Genomic DNA, 15,253 nt, shown 5'->3' with positions numbered 1-15,253 from the left:
AAATAGGAAGATAGGAAGTCAAATTATCCTTGTTTGCAGATGACATGACCCTGTATCTAGAAAACCCCATTATCTCAGCCCAGAGGCCTCTTAAGCTGATAAACAACTTCAGCAAAATCTCAGGATACAAAATCAATGTGCAAAAATTGCTAGCATTCCTATCCACCAACAACAGGCAGGCAGAGAGCCAAATCATGAATGAATTCCCATTCACAATTGCTACAAAGACAATAAAATGCCTAGGAATATAACTGACAAGGGAAGTGGAGAACCTCAAGGAGAACGACAAACCACTGTTAAGCAAATCAGAGAGGACACAAACAAATGGAAAAGCATTCCATGCTCATGGGTAGGAAGAATCAATATCATGAAAATGGCCACACTGCCCAAAGTAATTAATAGATTCAATCCTATTCCCGTTAAACTACCATTGATGTTCTTCATAGAATTAGAGAAAACTATTTTAAAATTCCTCTAGAACCAAAAAAAGAGCCTGAATAGCCAAGAAAATCCTAAGCAAAAAGAACAAAGCTGGAGGCATCATGCACCTGACTTCAAACTGTACTATAAGGCTTCAGTAACCAAAACAGCAGGTACTGGTACAAAAACAGATACATAGACCAATGGGACAGAATAGAGAACTCCCAAATAAGACACACACCTGCAACCATCTGATCTTTGACAAACCTGACAAAAACAAGCAATGAGAAAAGGATTCCCTATTTAATAAATGGTGCTAGGAGAGCTGGCTAGCCACATACAGAAAATTAAAACTAGACCTCTTCCTTACACTTTATACATAGATTAATTCTATCAGGGGAATCCACCTCCAGTATTTCAACATAGATTCTTTCTATTTTCCGTAAATGTCATCAGGCTAGAAATAAAGAGAAAGAGTACAAAGAGAGGAATTTTACAGCTGGGCCTCCAGGGGTGACATCACATATTGGTAGGACTGTGATGCCTACCTGAGCCTTAAAGCCAGCAAGTTTTAGTAAGGATTTCAAAAGGGGAGAGGGTGTAAGAACAACAAGTAAGTCACAAGATCACATGCTTCAAAGGGCAAAAATCACATGCTTCTGAGGAAACAGGACAAGGGCAAATTCAGAACTACTGATAAGGGTCTATGTTCAGCTGTGTATGTATTGTCTTGATAAACATCTTAAACAACAGAAAACAGGGTTCAAGAGTAGAGAACTGGTCTGATCTCAAATTTACCAGGGTGAGTTTTTTTCCCCACCCCAGTAAGCCTGAGGGTACTGCAGGAGACCAGGGCGTATTTCAGCCCTTATCTCAACTGCATAGGACAGACAGTCCCAGAGTGGCCATTTATAGACCTCCCCGCAGGAATGCATTCCTTTCCCAGGGTCTTAATTATTAATATTCATTGCTAGGAAAAGAATTTAGCGATATCTTCCCTACTTGCATGTCCGTTGATAGGCTGTCTGCCAGAAGAAAAATATGGCTCTATTCTACCTGACCCCACAGGCAGTCAGACATTATGGTTGTCTTCCCTTGTTCTCTGAAAATCACTGTTATTCTGTTATTTTTCAAGATGCACTGATTTCATATTGTTCAAACACACATATTTTACAATCAATTTGTACAGTTAACACAATAGTGGTCCTGAGGTGACATACATTCTCAGCTTATGAAGATAACATGATTAAGAGATTAAAGACAGTCATAAAAACTTACACAAGTATTAATTTTGGAATTGATAAATGTCCATATTAAAATGTAATCTTCACAATTTATGTTTAGCGATTGAAGTAAAGATAGGCATAAGAAATTATGAAAGTATTATTTGGGAACTGGCAAATGTCCATGAAATCTTCACAATTTATGTTCAGAGATTGAAGTAAAGACAGATGTAATAAATTATAAAAGTATTTGGGAACTGATGTATGTCCATATTAAAATGAAATCTTTACAATTTATGTTCCTCTGCTGCGGCTCCAGCTGGTTCCTCCATTTGGGGTCCCTGACTTCCTGCAACATAATTCAAGACAGACTAAAGTCTTAAATGTAAAACCCAAAAGTATAAAAGTCCTAGAAGAAAATCTAGGCAGTCCATTCAGGACATAGGCATGGGCAAAGATCTCATGACAAAAATGCCCAAAGCAATTGCCACAAAAGCAAAAATTGACAAATGGGATCGAATTAAACTAAAGAGCTCCTGCACAGTCAAAGAAACTATTATCGGCGTGAACAGACCACCTACAGAATGGGAGAAAATTTGTGTAATCTATCTATCTGACAAAGGTCTGATATCCAGAAACTACAAGGAACTTAAACAAATTTACAAGAAACAAATGAACAATCCCATTAAAAAGTGGGCAAAGGACATGAACAAACAATTCTCAAAAGAAGACATTCATGTGGTCAAGAAATGTATGAAAAACTCAACATCACCAATTATTAGATAAATGCAAATCAAAACTACAATGAGGTACCATCTCACACCAGTCAGAATGGCGATTATTAAAAAGTCAAGAAAAAACAGATGCTGGTGAGGTTGTGGAGATAAAGGAATGCTTTTACACCATTGGTGGGAGTGTAAAATAGTTTACTAATTGTGTAAGACAGTGTGGCGATTCCTCAAAGATCTAGAGGCAACAATACTGTTTGACCCAGCAATCTCATTACTGGATATATACCCAAAGAAATATAAATCGTTCTACTATAAAGACACATGCATGCATATGTTCACTGCAGCACTATTCACAATAGCAAAGACATGGAGTCAACACAAATGCCCATCAGTGATAGACTGGATAAAGAAAATGTAGTATATACACCATGGAATATGATACAGCCATCAAAAGGAATGAGGTGATGTTCTTTGCAGGGGCATGGATGGAGCTGGAAGCTGCTATCCTTAGCAAACTAACACAGGAACAGAAAACAAAACACTGAATGTTCTCACTTATAAGTGGGAGCCGAATGATGAGAACACATGGATACATGGTAGTGAACAATACACACTGGGGCCTGTTGGTGGGGGTGCAGGGGGACGGAGAACATCAGGAAGAATAGCTAATGGATGCTGGGCTTAATACCTAGGTAATGGGCTTATTTGTGCAGCAAACCACATGGCACATGTTTACCTGTATAACAAACCTGCACATCCTGCACATGTACCCCAGAACTTAAAACTTGACGAGAAAAAAAAAAAGAAAATGTGGTACATATATATATGTCATGGAATACTACTCAGCCATAGAAAAGAATAAAATCATGTTTTTTGCAACAACATGGGTGGAGCTGGAGGCCATTATCCTAAGTGAGATAACTCAAACAAAAAGTCAGATACCACATGTTCTTACTTACAAGTGGAAGCTAAACAATGGGTACACATGGGTACAAAGAAACAGAAAAATATGAATCATATTTGAAAGAAAAGGCATTCAACAGAGACTACAGATTCAGATGTTAAAATTAGCAGAGAAGGATTTTAAAGCCACTATTATAACTATGCACAATATAGCAAAGGAAAATATCTTTATTATAAATAAAAAAGCAGGAAAATTTGACAGAGTAACATAAACTGTAACAAAGAACCAAAAGAAATTCTAGAGCTGAAAAACACAAAACTGAAATTAAAAAATATATATATCACTGGGTGAGATTAACAGCAGATTGGAGATGATAGAAGAATGTAAACTTGAAGGTAGATCAATAGATTATCCAAACTGAAGAACAGAGAGAAAAAAGATTGAACAAAATGCCAGAGCCTTAGGGACCTGTGGGACAATATGAAAAATTCTCACAAAGTGTCACTAGAGTTCCCAAAGGAGAGGAGTAAAACAGACTGGATCATACTTGAGTGAGTGTATTTGTCAAACTCACTGAATAGTATATGTAAATTTGTGCATTTACAGTATGTATGTTTGATGACAGAAGAATAAAAGAGAAATAATAAAAAAAATGGATCCCTAGTTAATTGTATTCATGTTGAAGTGTTTAGAAGTGAAGTGTATTGATGCTTGCATTTACTTTGAAATTCATTAAAAAATAAAGTGGATTGATAGAGAGATGAGTAGAGGGATACATTTGTGGCAAACCAAGAATAGTAAAAGGTTGATTGCAGAATCTTGGTGGTAGGTACATGGTCTAATACTATGATTATTTCAATATTTCTATATTATGAAAAACTTTAAAATATTACGATGGAGAACTGTAAATTAGGTAATGTATTTGTAGAGCTTTTTGTCCAAAACTTGCCTCAAATAAATAATCCATGAAAATTTGCTTACAAGTCTATAAAGAGTTTCTATGAGGCTGGGTGTCGTGGTTTATGTCTGTAATTCCAGCACTTTGGGAGGCTGAGGCAATCGGATCAACTGAGGTCAGGAGTTCAAGACCAGCCTGGCCAACATGGCAGAACCATGTCTCTAGAAAAATACAAATATCAGCCGGGCGGGATAGCAGGCACCTGTAGTCCCAGCTACTCAGGAGGCTGAGGCAGGAGAATCACTTGAACCCAGGAGGTAGGGGTTGCAGTGAGCCGAGATCACACCACTGCACTCCAGCCTGGGTGACAAAGCGAGGTTCCATCTCAAAAAAAGAAAAAAAAAAAGTTTCTATGCATTAACTTTTATTATTTAAGACACTTTTATTTTTCTTGGACAACTACAATAGTCTCCTAGCTAGTCTCTCTCTTTTCACTTTATCTCTAATTCATGATCTCCATTCAACAGCTAGAATGATATTATGAAAATGTAAATCTGGATCTGTTGTTTCCTTTGCTTAAAATGCATGAATGGCTTCTCTTGCTCTTAGAATAAAACTTAATCTCTTCACAGCCTGGAGCTCCTGTTACTTGTCCCACCATGCCCTTTCACACTTGCAGGCTTTGCACTTGTCTGGAATGTTCTTCCCCGAGTTTCTTAGTGGCTGACTAATTCTCATTCTTTAGCTCTATCTCATCATCCTTTTTTTTTATTTCTTTAATGGCATTTATCACAGTTTGTAATTATCTGGTGTTTCTGTATTTCCTTATTGTCTGTCTTCTGAACTAGAGTTTCATAAAGGTAAAGATTTTTCATTCTCGCTCACTGTTGTCTTCCTAGAGCCCAAAATGTAGTGGGCTCTGATTAGCCATTAGGGATCTTCTTCATACTATATCAAAGTTATTAAATTACAGAGCTGACATTCAAACTCAACTCTTCTCTGGGTTCTTTCACATATCAAATGAGTAGGGAGAAATTAGACTTCAAGATTTCTACCCTTCTGGAGTTTTTAGTCTAGAAAAGTTAGAATACAGAACCAGAGTAAGAACTGGTTCCAAGCTCCAGAAAACCCCCACGCTTCATTCTCCCACCATATCTTTCCTTGAAGATCCATGCTCATCATCAGTTAGGATTTATCATGTCCTCTTATCTCCCACATAGAGTCTGTCACTAAACCCTGTGTTATTCTACTTCTGATGTGTATCTCTGCTCCCCACTACTACTGTACCATACCAGGCTTTGTCATTTGTCAAGGCTACCACAACCAGTGGTCACCTTTCCTCCATGTTGCCTCTATTCTCTATGCTGCATTCAATGTAATCTTTGTGAAACACAAATCTCGCCATGTCATTTCCCCACTTCAAACCATATAACTTCCCTAGAATGCAGTCCAGGCTCATTAACACATCTCTCAAGGATCCTTAGGAGGCACCTCCCTCCCAACGTCTCCTTCTTTCTGGAAGCCCATCTCCTGTTACTCCTCTCCCTGAATTTCAACATTTCAGTTCCCCAAATGCTCTCTCCCTCTAAAATATTTCTTCTGCCCAGAACACTACTCCACTAGCTTCTTTGGCTGACTTCCTCCCACTTTGCCTTCCTTCCCCTCCACCTCTTTACCTTCTATGCTTCTATATTATTGCACACATACATTTAGGAAAATCTCTTGACATCTTGGAACCTCACTATCTTCATCTACAAGATGGAGATAATAGTGGCTATCTCAATGGATTTCTGTGCTGCAGAGTACTTACCACAGTGTTTAGCTCAATGGCATGAATGTCAAGTTTTCCCCTCTGCCAGTGTTTTTTTTTTTTTTTTCTTAACGACTGTCCCCAGTCCTGACTATAATTGGAGATTTCAGCTGACTGCATTAAGGACACAACTCACTGAGCACCAGCCACTCATTTGCATTGGAAGACGGAGGGGAGCAATCAAGAATAAAAGAAAATGCACAAAGATATGCTAAATGTGGTACTGCAAATGATGAGGCTGATCAGGCCTTTAAGACATTTCATTTTACAGCCTGAGATTGCAATAACAAGTGTGTACCAAGTTTCATGCTAAACCCTTATCTGTGAACTCACCATTCTGCCATTTTGATGGAAGGCTAGACTTGTTCCAAATAGAGGAGTGAACTACAGCCAATTTTTGATTAATGAAAGACAGCTGATCTGATTTGAAACTCCTCTGAGGGTCCTCCAAGGCCACATTTCTGTCACATGAACCATTTTAATGTCAGCTTCTCTGCTTCAGAGCTGAGCCTGAAAAGGAGCCATAAATTACTTTTGATCATGCATATGCTGTAAGCTGACTGGAGGAGATGGGATGCCAATCTGCCTCTTTTTTGGGGGAGCATGAGGAGACCAGATGTAACCCAAAGCATCCTGAAATTCTATTTTTAATCATCATCTTTTACTTGTCTTCTCATTGCCCTTTCTGGTTTCCCCTTTATCCTCCAATTATAGCTGAGGAATAGGTAGTGTTGCTATGGAGGTTTGGGCCTGGATAAAATAAGGGCAGCAGGTACATAACTGTAATTAAGGACTCAGTTTCTACCTGGACCTTGATTTATTTATTCATCCAGTCAAGCAGGCATTTCATAAGTACCTATTGTCTTCACACTTATCCAGAGAGCACTAAACTCAAGGAAACTTTCTTTTGTTGGAACAATTTCCAGCCATAGCTGTGTTTCAAAATTTCCTGTGGAGTTTAACAAAAATGCATACTCTTGAGCCCAACTCTCCAAAGATCCTGATTTGGTATTTCTAGTGGGGTTCTTAGCACTCGCATTCAAATGTACAGGACAATTCCTTCCATTTCATTACCATTTGCCTATCATGAATGTCTTCCTCAAGCCTCACCCTCTCTGGTTGTGATGTCTTTTCATATTAATTAGCTAATTAGGCAAACTAAGTCAGGGCCTCTCTTCTACAAGAAATATCCATCCATTTGACAAACATGTACAAAGCCTGAGCCAGGTGCTCTGTGTAGACCACATAAAGATGAGCAGTCCCGGCCCTGCCTCACAGTTTTAACAATGGTCTTCTAGAGACAATCATCTGCATGTAGAATATGCTGGCGGGGATTTTCAGACCAAGTTGAAGTAGTGATTTCAGGAAGATTTACAAAGTCAGGCAGTTTAGCTGCCACTTAATCTGATCCAGGGTAGAGCTGGCTTTTACCATGGTCTCGTGATTCAAGGGACTCAGACGATTTTTTCCTACTCCTTTTGGAAGTAGAAGCCTGGAACCTGGGCTTCCGTTTAAGCACAGAAATATGAACACGAGGACAGAACATGACCTTAGGAGACTCCTGGAGAATCTGAAAAACAGATCAGCAACTCCCACATAATCAGGAGTTAGCAGAAAGTGTTGGATAAGTTTAGAAAGATGATTAGTTCATGCATGATTTAAATGTTCTGCATAATTTTCATTATGTAGTTTGAGTTTGAGATTATCCATGTCAAAATTTTCTCTTAGTAAGTCTGGAGTTGGTCATATTTCATTATTTAAAACATGCAATTCTGTATTATCCACCTCTAGAATGAGCTACTTACTGAGGGAAAAAAAATCTATGTGATCTTGAGCCCAAGAGGTCTAAGTAAATTTGGGATCTAAGCCTTCCACGAACATAAGGTTTGAAGGTGATATTTTCTCAAGGGCACTTTCATTCCTATGGAAACAGAAAATCAGCAGAGATGCCAAGTTTGGTATGCAGAGGGTGAACAATAAATGACAGTAGAATTTAATTCTAAATGAAAAGGAAAAGATGGAGGAGAAGTTCCAAAGAGTATAGGCACTCAAACAATCTCAAGACTTGGAAAAGAATAACCAAACAAATGCCTGTTCGACTAAATGGAAATTTTAAATGAGTTGGAGAGAATTTGAAAACATGTTTTTGTTGCTTTGTTTTCCATACTACTCCATCCCACCCCCAGTCATTCCAAGGCAGTAATGGAGTAACTTCATAAAGTAAGCAAGCCTTGCGTCACTGGAAAATAACACATTTCTGGCGCATGAATAACTGGCTAGATTATAAAATCAGAATACAGCCTTTTCTTTCCCCCTCTTAAGTCAAATGCTTTTGGAAACTGACCTGAGGCTATTTTTTATGATTCCACTGACAGACTTTAGGCTTTACCTGTTTTTCACTTGACTGTGATGCGATCTGATAGTATCACGTGGCTTAGGTGTGTCACAGGTTGCCTGCTGTGTACGTGGAGTCAGACACTCGGACTTCAGAGTCAGAAGTCAAGGTTCATGAGACAAAACTCACTTCAATGTCTTGTGTTCTGAATGTCAGAACAATTAGAGATTAAATGGAAGGAAATTTGAGGCTAAAAAGAAACTATAACTTGTGGTCACAAATGGAGAAGACTGAGTTTTACTTCTTGTACATCTCTTATTCCTTCATCTTGATCTCTCTCCCATGACTCTTCTGTGTCTCATGAACATACACACTAGATCAGTTCCCTAATGTTCTTCCTCTATGAAAATAGTCATACCCAGCCTGCTTATGTAGGAGGAGGCTGAAAAAGATAGAATAGTAAAATTACATTTTGTTGCAGGAGGACTATAGCTCAGGGACATTTATTAGTTGGAAACCAGAAATAACTAGAGGGAGAGGAGCATCACAGTAATGAGAGAAAAGTCTTCCAGGCCATACTCAGCCAAGAATGTATTTTCCCCCCTTCTTAAATCCAGGGTGGTCCATAAAACCACTCTCACTGAAGCTGCAGAGAACACTTTGACTAGAACATTTGGTGCAGGGAAGGAATAGGCATTCAATGAACTGGTTAACAGAAAATGTAACATTGGAGGAGCCTCTCATCTCTAACATTTCATGCATTTGCCTGGATTCGTAAAATTGGAAATAGGAAAATAAGTAACTAAGTAATCATATAATAGCTAACTGTATTTGTGAAGCCAAGCGGAAAGTCTGAACTTTAAACAATTGCAGACTGAAGAATTAAAAGCTCTGAAACTACATATGCACTGTGAATTTAAGAAGAAACCAGTTTGACAGCAAACCAATATGAAACAGAGTTTGAAGGGGAAAGAGATGAGGCCCGAGGAGAAAAATGAAACCATGAGAATCTCTAGACAAAGGAAAAGACGGTTCCTAGCAAGGAAAGGCTGGTAGTGAGAACCAGAACTGTGGCTTTTCCTCGTGATCTTGCTTGGCTCATTCATTCACGTACGGATGTCCTCTCACATCTCCAGATGGCAATCCCTTTAGCTCTATGATACCCAGCCCTCTCCTTGGCCTCTCAAAGAACACCTGGTGGATCTGGCTGCAGAACTCTTGCCAACTGATAGAAATCTGATAGTCTGTAACTTCAATTAAGTTGATCAGGTATATATTTGTTTTCATAACATTGCCTGAGCCAAGTCCATTTTCATTTACATATTTTTCTTCCAACTAGACTGTGAGCTTAAGGGGGAAATCACTATGTCTTATTCATCCAGATATCCTCCAATGCACGTAGTAGATGCTCAAAAAATGTTTTTGAATGAATAGACAAGGTTGCCGTTCAAACCAAATGATTTCAAAGTGAATTGTTGAGAGTCACATATTCATTATGTATTTACTGAGTAACCGGGAGGAGAAGAGCTTGGATTAAAGGAAGAGACATGAGCATGTCCAGCCTAAGGGAAAGTGCCATTGGAGATAGTTGATGCAGTGAAAATCCTAAAAGGTCCCCTCCAAAAATGGCTAGCTTTCTACGTCTTAAAGCAGCTGAGTCTATTTTTAGCAACTCTGAGGACTTGAATATCTACTATGATATAGCTACTACCCACTGGTCATAGTTGGTTCTACGAAAGTCACACAGAAAAAGTGAAATTCCTTTTCTATGTGACAGTTCTTCAAATGCATGCTCCCCTTTTCATATAATATGATTTCTAGACTTTTCACCATTTTGGTCATTGTAATGCTTTTAGATTGACTAATTAGAAAATGGAAGCTTTAAGAGATCATAGAAGGTAAAAAATCTGAAAATTATGGTTGCAAAGTCTGGGAGGTAATGGAAGGGGACAAATTAATCACCTACATGTGAAGCACTGGGTTAGGTCTTTTTTGTACAGACTAAAATGCCACAGGGGTCTGAAGACATCCTGTGATGCCTTGTTCTCCTCCTCCGGTTCATTCCCCACTTACTTTCTTACAGCATTCTCATAAAAGAGAATCAGTCACCCTGAGGTCAGTCATCTTGCCCTTAAAATATATTAATTCTGTTTTGCTTTTCTTATTCTGTATTAAAATACTGATGAATAACGTGAAAGAGGCATTAGGATGAAATAAGTATTTCATAATCTTTAGAAATAAATGATACTTAAATGTGAGGCAACAGGCAGTAGTGAGTTGGCTCTATCTTTGCACATCATAAGTTGCCCAAACAACATTTCCTTTGTGGTAAATTGTAAACAAAAAAATGCGAAAATTTTACTCTGTCATATGCTGCAGTTATGTGTACATATCAAAGAAAAAGGAAGGGAGAAGTATAAAATCAATTTTTTTGCTTACATAAATAATTACACTAATAGTTTATGAAATAAGAAATTGCTCAAGCAAGAATGAAACCATTTCTTTTAGATATTAGAATCTATTCAGAAATTATGTCTTTTCATTGGACTTTTATCTGATTTCCAACATATCAAATCAAGTATCTTTTAAACCACATGTTCTTTTTTTGTGGGTTGGATAGTTTCAGAGTAGGCTCCATTTACACCTTTCTGTATAGAATCATGCACCTTACAGTTCCACTTTTGCCACATCTTTCATGCTTTATGTTTCACATTTTATGAATGGGAATTCATATTTTAGCATAAAAAGCTGCAATATCAAACCAACATCATTTTTTCTTTTTTCTTTTCTTTACTTTTTTCTTTCTTTTTTTCTTTTTTTTTTTTTTTTCTTTTTTTTGAGACAGAGTCTCACTCTGTCACCCAGGCTGGAGTGCAGTGACATGATCTTGGCTCACTGTAACCTCCACCTCCCAGGTTCAAGTGATTCTCCTGCCTCAGCCTCCTGAGTAGCTGGGATTATAGGCACGCACCATCATGCCTAGCTATTTTTTTTTTTTTTTTTTTTTTAGTAGAGAGAGGGTTTCACCATGTTCTCCAGGCTGGTCTTGAGCTTCTGACCTCAAGTGATCTGCTGCCTCAGACTCCCCAGGTGATGGGATTACAGGCATGAGTCACCGTGCCCAGCCATCTTTTCCTCCTTAGGGTTTTGCTCTATATGTATAGACCTTGAGAAAGAGCATTCAAAATAGACTTTATCCATAATCAACATTTTAGGATCTTCTGTCCTCCATAAAGATCTTCAGCATCACTATGCACCACAGTTCATTCCTCTTTTAAAGCAAAACATAGCATAAACTAGACAAAACCCCCAAATAAGCTCTCCATTTCCTTCAGCTTTTGTAGCTCTAGCAGTGTAATCTATTGCTGGGCAATATATTCAAACCTCCCACTGATTATCAAAGCTGTTTAAATTCCATTCCATGAGTTTGTGTATGGCAAAGATGAAGCTGTTTGTTTAATTAAACAATTTCTCTAAAAATGCACACAGTATATTTTGAGAACATACTGAGACTTTGACCTTGCTTCAACAAGGACATTTTGCTGCCACACTTTTCAACATGTTATCCCTCTTGAGTTTTATGTCAATGTTACAAAATATCTCATCTATTGATATCTAGCATTTTGCATCTAATGCATTCTCATAACTTCTAGTTGGCTGTGGCTTATTTCATTGTATGCTTTCTTCTTCATGCTTCTGGACAAGCTTTGTTTTTATGGCCTTTAAAAAAACATGGCTGTTGTCAAACACTATATACGGAAATGGTTTCCTTGACAACCATAACCACAAGCGAGTTGTCTGCACGTCTTTCTCATTGCATGGTTTGTTTGGTTGCTAAAACACTTCAAAACATTTTTATTCAGAGTCAGGTATTAAATACCTGAATTTATAGAGCAAGCTGAAAGCCAAGCAGGTGATGAACTATCAGAACAGCTATAAAGTGGTAAACTCTAATAATTTTCAAGTGTTAGAGTTCAGCCTTATGACACAGTCTCTAAAAGGACAAATGCTGAAATCTTGATATTTAAGATCCAAAATGAATGACTACCTCAAGGACACAAGTTAAAAAAAAAAAGAGTGGCTAGAAGTGCCAAAGAAATGAAAAATATTGCTTAAATGGAAAGTGACACTGCAGTTTTATTCATCCATATAAAAGTTCCAAATGCTAATTATTTAATAGGAAAGAGGTCAGCTTCAAGGTTATCAACAGAACAGCAGATATTTGGTCAAAAGTGCTCCTAATACTATGTCTCTTGAAAAATTAAACACAATACATATGGAGTATCCATTTAAAATAGTTTTTGAAAATTTTCTTTGGTTAAATGTCTCATAGCTCATAAGATTCAAAAAAATCTCTATTTCTGGGAACTTCTCAGGATAAAAATATTTTCCCAAATATCAATTTTTGACAAGGAAATGTACAGCTTGCATGGATTACAAAAAAATTAGAAAGATCAACAGGAGATTCTGTACAATGTGATAAGCATCCCAAGAAAAAATTACTAACAAGGTCATATCACTCCATACTGGTCTAGTCTCCTAATATCTGTCAAAGACAGGATATAATAAAAAACATGGTTTACTGTCCCCCCCATCCCATCTTGTCCAAAACCATGGGTAAGTTGGACATGTCTTTAGGTTGGTTGGAATCAGAGTAATTTGACTGAAATAAATCTCATAAATAATCCTATTTGTGTTCATGCATGTTTATAGAAAACAATTGTGCAAAAATATGAACCTGGAAATTTAATCCAGAGAAGTAGTGGCAACTCTTATGAGAAATTGGAGCTCTGGGTCACCAGGTAGGTTGAGCAGCAGGTGAAAAAAAATTATACAAAGAGTTTTTACTTATAGAATTTTACTTAACAGCTCTGAAAGAGCCTGTGAGGTTAGGTACGAATTATGGCAGGGGCAAGGCAGGCAGGCAGACAGGCAGAAGGAAGGAAGGAAGGAAGGAAGGAAGGAAGGAAGGAAGGAAGGAAGGAAGGAAGGAAGGAAGGGCAGGCAGGTGGGTGAAAAGAAAGAAAATGAAGAAAGAGATAAAGAGAAAACTTAGGCCAAGCTGCTCAGAGCGGGAGGGCAGTTATCGAACAACCAAAGTAAAATCAGGAAGTCAATGGAGGCCCCAGGTACCATTCTGAGGTGATTTTGAGAACAGTGTTAAAATGAAGCCAAAGAGATGTATCTAAGGCCTGGTCAAAAAAGAACCTCAGTTCCCCATAGACCCAGATAATTCAAAAAGAGTTTAACTTTTTTCACATACTTCAATTCTTACCATAATGTTCTACAGGTATAGAATGTTGGGGCCCTTCCATTACTCCATGCATTGGGGAAGAACCAGAATTGTGAGAAGAGCTTTGGTGCCGCCACAACCATTCCTTGGCCCACCTCCAAGAAAAGGCAGGCTGGCCTCTGTTCAGGTGTTGTCTGTGCTTGCATTCCCAACATTCACATGAGGAATTATCAATGAGTTCCGGACATAGTCAGCCACAGAGCAGAGTGAATTCCAGGAGGTATGTGTCAGGCAGGATCCCATCAAACTCATTGCTTTCAATACTTCAAAAGCTTGTTTTAGAAACACCATTATGCAGAATTGTCTGAAGGACAGAAAATCCAGACATTCCGCTGCATACTCTAAAATCTGTCTTTGGGTTGTTCCAGGCCAGCAGAGATTTTCATAACTAGACCGTCTCGTTTAGTTCTTCCCATCTTTTGATGACTTTTAAAAATGTGTATATTCATACCTTACTTTGTTCTGTAAAGAATTTAAGATAGGAATTTTTATTGAATTGAGCTGTGAATTTATGCCATCAGTCTTTATCTGAGGAACATCATAGAAAGCACTTCTGTGAAATGCCTGTCAAGATACTATTGAAAGTGTGGCTTATTACATTTCAAAGTATGCTCCTTATGAAGACCCGCTGGAAAAACTTCTCTCTTGCCTTCATACAAAGAAGCATTGAGCTTTTCTTCTAGCACTGGCTTGTTGTATCTTATGGAGACTGATTCACGTATTGGACCATGTTTTTCTCTACGCACAATGCCAACTTGGTGTCCTTGCCCATCCACCATCAGCATGCATTTTGTGGATTCACTTCCAGATGTACCCTTCTTTCTCTACCTCTATTTTTTCTGTATTCAAAAGTCTCCACTTTGTACATTTTAAAATTTGTTAATGTATATAGAACACTAAGTAAATATACTATGAGTTCAGAGTAGTGCCTCTCCTGCCAAAGGATGCAGAGAGGCAATATACCCCACTGGGGCTGGACACATATTCTACCCATTTAGATCCCGAGAGAAACTTGAGCCTCTCTTCTCATGGAGAAAGAGTAGAGTAAAATCACAGACCACGACTACCTGTCAGACCACCTTCATCCACAGGAGGGTAACTTTTAGGGAAATCATGTTGGAGTGTCATGTAATACCAACCAATTTTCCTATAGACTTATAAGATTAAATACTCAGTACTTTTCAAAAATGAAAATAAGAAGCAAAAGTTCATTATTAAACTGTAATGTTTACTTTATCCCTTGCATAGGATGAAAACAATCTACTCCCCTGAAGGAAAGTGCTGACTTCCTCTGTTGGCTCTGTAAGTCCTGTGGCAGTTGGTCCCTGCAGCAGAGAGAACTGAATGAGAAGACCCTTAGAGTAGCCAACTGACTATTATAGAATTCCTGGGAGAGCCATACCTCATTATCCACGTAGAATGGGCCCAGCTTATTCTAATTTCATTTGGCTCCATGCAGAAACACTCTTCAATGTCTAAAACTTTGGATGGCTGTGAACTTCAGCTTTGCTCCTTAACTCTCCACTGGCCCTTTTCTTGACTCACTATTTTGCTCACTATATTTTTGCAATATATACTTGGCTTGGGCCACCAAAAAAACTCACCCCTACCTGGTCCACAGCTACTCCCCTGAACTCAG

The sequence above is a fragment of the Piliocolobus tephrosceles genome, chromosome 1 (genome assembly GCF_002776525.5).
Source record: "Piliocolobus tephrosceles isolate RC106 chromosome 1, ASM277652v3, whole genome shotgun sequence".
NCBI classification, from domain to species: domain Eukaryota; kingdom Metazoa; phylum Chordata; class Mammalia; order Primates; family Cercopithecidae; genus Piliocolobus; species Piliocolobus tephrosceles.
This window is presented reverse-complemented; position numbering follows the sequence as displayed.